The sequence below is a fragment of the Muscardinus avellanarius genome (assembly GCF_963383645.1).
Source record: "Muscardinus avellanarius genome assembly, chromosome: 3".
Lineage (NCBI taxonomy): Eukaryota > Metazoa > Chordata > Mammalia > Rodentia > Gliridae > Muscardinus > Muscardinus avellanarius.
Window position 1 is genome coordinate 89,249,051 of NC_137788.1, and position 5,874 is coordinate 89,254,924.

Consider the following 5,874-nt stretch of genomic DNA (forward strand, 5'->3'; position numbering starts at 1 on the left):
TCCCGGCCTTGGAGGCCCCAGCACCAGCCTTGCCTCACGGCAGGCTCCAATACCAGCCATTGGCCCCAGCACCAGCCTAACCCCTCGGCAGGCTCTTATCCCGGCCTGGGAGGCCCCAGCACCGGCCTTGCCTCACAGCAGGCTCCGATGCTGGCCGCTGGCCCCGGCATCGGCCTAACCCCTTAGCAGGCTCCAATCCCAGCCTTGGAGGCCCCAGTAGCGGCTTTGCCTCACGGCAGGCTCCAATGCCGGCCATTGGCCCCGGCACCGGCCTAACTCCTCGGCAGGCTCTTATTGGTGTTTTATTTAAAAAATTAACTTTTAAGCCGGGCATGGCAGCACACGTTTATAATCCCAGCATTCGGGAGGCTGAGACAGGAGAATCGCGGTTTGCGCACAGCCTCAGCTACTTAGTGAGGTCCTTTGCAACTCAGTGAGACCCTGTTTCAAATTAAAGAATAAAAAATAGGGCTGGGGGTGTAGCTCAGAGGTAGAATGCCACTGGGTTCCATTCTCAGTACCGTAAAAAAAAAAAAAAAAAAAAAAAAAAAAAAGAAAGAAAGAAAAGAAAATTTTAAACCAAAGTCAGGAATATTTCATTTTATGTTTTTATCTAAGGCCTATGATCGATTTTTTTATTGGTGCATTGTAATCATACATCTTAATTAAATAAAAGATGGTAGAGGCATACACACACACATCACTCATTTAGCCCTTTCCCAATTCCCACCCCATTCCCTCCCCCTCCCTCCTTCTCATGTTTGGCTTAGTGATTGACTTTGATATGTTTGTGAATGTACATCATGAACATTGGAGAATTTCCCTCTTCTCCCTCCCATCCCCTCAGTTAGGTCATTTTATTCGCTCATCTATGGTTTCTCCTTCTTCCTCTAGAGTCCTCCTATGACTCATTTTCTCTCTAGCTTCTGCATATTAGGGAGAGCATCTAATTTTTTACTTTTTGTGACCAACTAATCTCACTTAGCATAATGTTTTCTAGTTCCATCCATTTCCTTACAAATGACATAATTTTGTTCTTTATGGCTTAGTAAAATTTCATTGTGTACATATCCCATGGTTTGTAATCCATTCATCTGTTGATGGTCATCTTGGCTCGTTCCACAGTTTGGCAATTGTGAATTGGTATGGCTATGAACATAGATATGCATGCATTAGTTTGGTAGTCTGTCTCCATTCTTTTGGGTAGATACTCGGTGTTATTGCCGAATTATATGGTAGGTTCACTCCCATTCTTCTGAGGATCCTCCATACTGTTTTCCAAAGTGCTTGCACTAATTTGCAATCTCACCAACAATGTACTAGAGTTCCCACTTCTCCGCACCCTCACCCCATTCATTATTGTTTGTATTTTTGAATGAATTTTTCTCTGTAGTGTGAGGTAAAGGTCTGAATTCATCCTTCTTCATATGGACATAATGTCTAAGCACCATTTTTTGCAAAGCCCATTCTTTCCCCCTTTGAATTGCTTTTACACCTTGTCAATAATAAATTGATCATAAGTGTGAGTGTTTGCTTCTGAAACTATATTCCATTCAATTGACTGATATGTCCATCATATGCCAACATCATCCTGCCTCGTTTTGTACGTTTTCGCACTGGTCAGTGTTCTTCAACTGTATCCATTTTTTAGGTTGTTTTGGCTATTCTTTACCCTTCACATTTTCATAGGAATATAGGGTTAGCTTTTCAATTTTTGCAAAAAGAGCCAAGGTAGATTTTTTTAGTGATTGTGTTAAATCTTTTGATCAATTTGGGCCATATGGCCATGTTAACAATATGTCTTCTCACCCATGAGCATGAGATTTATTTCCATTCCACTAGATCCTCTTTAGTTTGTTTCAACAATATTTTGTAGCTTTAAGTATATGTCTTGCATTTTTTGTAAAACTTACTTTTATTGGTGGTACTGGGAATGGAACCCTTCTACCTCCGGGCTATACTCCCAGACCTATTTTATAATTTTTTATTTGGAAACAGAGTTTCTTAAGCCAGCAAGGCTGGCTTCAAACCTGCGCAATCCTCCTGTCTCCACCTCCCAAGCACGGGGATTACAAGCATGCGCCCGGCAAAACTTATTAGATTTATATGATGCTATTATAAATGGTATTATATTTTTTCTAATTTCACTTTTATTTATTCATTGTGGTACTGGAGGTTGAACCCAGGGGTTTTTCTACCTCCGGGCTATACTCCCAGACCTATTTTATACTATTTGGAAACAGGGTCTCACAATGTTGCTGAGAGCTTCACTAAGTAGCCGAGGCTGGCTTCGAACCTGTGTGATCCTCCTGTCTCAGCCTCCCAAGTGTGAGGATTACAAGAGTGCGTCACCACACCCGGCTTCTAATTTCACTTTTAGATTGTACTTGATTTGGAATTCTTGTTGATTTTTGTATATTCATTTTGTATGCTAAACCTGAACTCATTTACTACTTCTAGCAATTGGGGAAGATTATATTACCTATGAACATGACAATTGTCCTTCTTTCTTTCCAATCTGGCTGCTTTTATTTCATTTTCTTGCCTAACTGTCCTTTGCTAGCACCTCCAATACAATGTTAGTGCAAAGTGGAGAGAACAGACACTCTTGTCTTGTACTTGGCTGATGTGGGAAAGTGTTCAGTCAATCTCCATTAATTATGGTTTGCCAGGCACAGTGGCATATGCCTGTAATCCCAATACTTGTGAGGATCATAGGTTCAAGGACAGCCTCAGCAACTTAGTGAGAACCTCAGTAACTTAGCAAGACCCTCTATATAAAAAATAAAAATGGCCAGGAGTATGGCTAAGTGGTAGAATGTCCCTACGTCCAATTCCCAGTACCAAAAAAAAAAAATTAAAATTAAAATTAAAGTAAAATAAAATAAAAAGAGCTAGGGGGTATAGCTCAGGGATAAAATATCCTTGAGTTTCAGAGCCAACTAAAAATGTGGGCAGACAGGATTTGGGGGCCCCCTCTAGCATTTTCCCCTCCACCCCATGCCTGAGAATTAAGGTTTCCCTGCCCAACAAGTTCTCTGGTTTCCTATGTCAGAAACTGCAACTTTTCCACTGATTTCGCTACCGCCCAGCTCTACACTGACTGCAGCTCCCTGAAGATAAAGAAGAACAAGGAGGTCATCCCAAAGTCTTCCTCCTCTGAGTGTATACTCCCACCAGAACCTCCTGCTCTACTCACAGCCCAGGCCCCCAGTAACTGCATTTTGAAGTTTGCATCTGGGTTCTGGAGGAGAGTTGGTTTGGTTAGGATTTTACTCAGACCTTGCTGGAATGGAAATCAGATATTTAGAATGCATGATTTCAGGAAGTTCCTATATCAAGAGTCTGATTACCATGTATCCAGGTCTGATTAAAAATCAAAAAATAAGTTCAACTCCTCACAGGTAACCAGAGCACAATAGGATTGGTTTTACATGTGAATAAGTTGTCATATGACAAGATACACTTCTTAGTGACGCTCTAGGATCCTCCTCTCCCAAAAGCCAGAGGTATAACCCAGGCGTAAGATACAATTACAGTAATTTCCTTGAGAACAAAATTAAAAATTAAGTTGATGCCAAGTTTATGGCCAGCAAAAAAAAGAAAAAAATGATCTTTTTCACCCAAAGGTATAATCTAAAACAAATATTCTTTTCAACTATGGTGAAATTCATAAGACATAAATTAATCATTTTAAAAGGGCGATTCAGTGGTATCTCTTACATTTTACAATGCTATACAATTGCTATCTCTGTCTAATTCCAAAACATGTTCATCAGGCCAAAATAAAATAAAATACCCATTGAGCAATAAATCCTTATTATTTTCCTCCTTGTTCCCCAACTCCCACCTAACTTCTAACAACCAATAATCTGCTTTCCATTTCTATGAATTTACCTATTCCAGATATTTCACATAAATAAAACCATACAATATGTGATCTTTCTGATTTCTTTTATTTAATGCAACATTTGAGAGGCTCATCCATATTATAACATATATTAGTACTTCATTCTTTTTTTACAGTTGAATAATATCCCATTATACACATGTACCACAATCCTTTCCTCTACTAACGGACATATGGGTTGTTTCCATCATTTTGGCTATTGTAATTATTGCTGCTATGAACATTTTTCCACTTTTTATTATTTATCACTTTTTTACCATCTTAACCACATTTAAGCGTATAGTTCAGTACATTAAATACATTCATGGTGTCACACAACCATCACCTCTCTTCATCTCCAGAACTTTATCATCATCCCAACACCAACTCTTTACTCATCAAACAACTTCCATTCCCCTTTCTCACCCACCCCTGCCCTAGTAACCGCCACTCTCTGTCTTCATAAATTTGACTACTTTAAGTATCACATATAAACACATCAGTATTTAGCATCATGTTTTTGAGATGGACATCAAGTATTTTTATGGTAGGAAGTACACATTGCATAGGCACCAAAGAGTAAAATCTAACACTGTAATCAAACGGCAAAGGCACCGTCAGAGCTTACATAGGAAGTACCTTTGGCCGACGTCACTTTGTTCGGTTCTCACGACTGCTCGCTGAGACGAGCTTTACAGAAGAACAAGTGGGGCTCACAGAAGACAGGTGACTTGCCCACAAAAATGCCACTTGTCAAGCAACAAGCAGACACGGACACCTGCGGTGTGCTGCCTCCCCTCCCACCACCCGCCTCCAGGGTGGGTGACAGGGAGACTCCAAAGAGAAAGAACTTGAACTAAACCTTGATCAGCTCGCTTTCGCTGGGAAGAGAGCAGACAGGGTGTTCCGGGCAGGGGACCCTCAGTGACGTGGGTATGGGGTGAATTCAGTATGGCCTGAGCAAGGAAAAGAGAAGCCAAATGTGGATAGAACAGTGTGTGTCTCACAAGAATCTTTTCTTTCATTCCCAACTATAGTGGATTTTTTTTAAACGTGGACCTTTGTTCTGTTTCCCCGTTTCACCAGAGGAACATATAAACAGAATTTCACCCAAGAGCTACATGCACCCAGAGCCTCCCAGCTGGCACCTGCTGTGCTTGTCTTTTCCCACGCCCCCCTGGACCAGGCAGATGTAGAAGCCGCGAGGTATCACCTAACATCCAATAGATCCAAATCCTGCCAAATCCATGTAAGTACTAATGTGCGCTTGAGCTGTTTGTTTGATAGTCATACTATAAACCACTTATACCCTTAAGATTGATTTCCACAGACCAGGAAGTAAAACAAACAAAAATAGGCTCAGGTATAAATGCTACTTTAACCACAATTTTCTAGGACTTGTTTCTTTTTTTTTTTTTTTTTCAAAAACACATTTGTTTTAGAGCAACCCTTCCTCAAGAAAACAGGATTTTGCTCATTGCTTTTGGCAATGCTGATAAAGTTATAAAAGCATTAAAATCAGCAACCATACCTACCAAAAGAAATATATTTTTTTTAAACTACCTCAAACCTGGCATGGTGGCACCTGCCTGTGATCCCAGTACTTGGGGAAGCTGAGATAGGAGGTTTGCAAGTTTGAAGCCAGTCTTGGCAACTTAGTGAGACCCTCAATAACTTAGACCTTGTTTCAAAATGTTTAAAAATATGTTTGATGTCTATATCAGAGATAAAATATTCATAGGATCAATTCTCAGTACCAAAATATAGATAAATAAAAATAAAAAATAAAATCTTACTTCAGCCAGACATTGTGGCACTCGCTTGTAATCCCAGCACTTGGGAGGCTAAGTCAGGAGGATCACAGGTTTGCAGCCAGCCTCAGCTACTTAGTGAGGCTCTCAACAATTTAGTGAGACTCTGTTTCCAAAAATAAAGAACAAAAACTAGTGAGACCCTGTTTCAAAACAAAAAATAAGCGGGGCGTG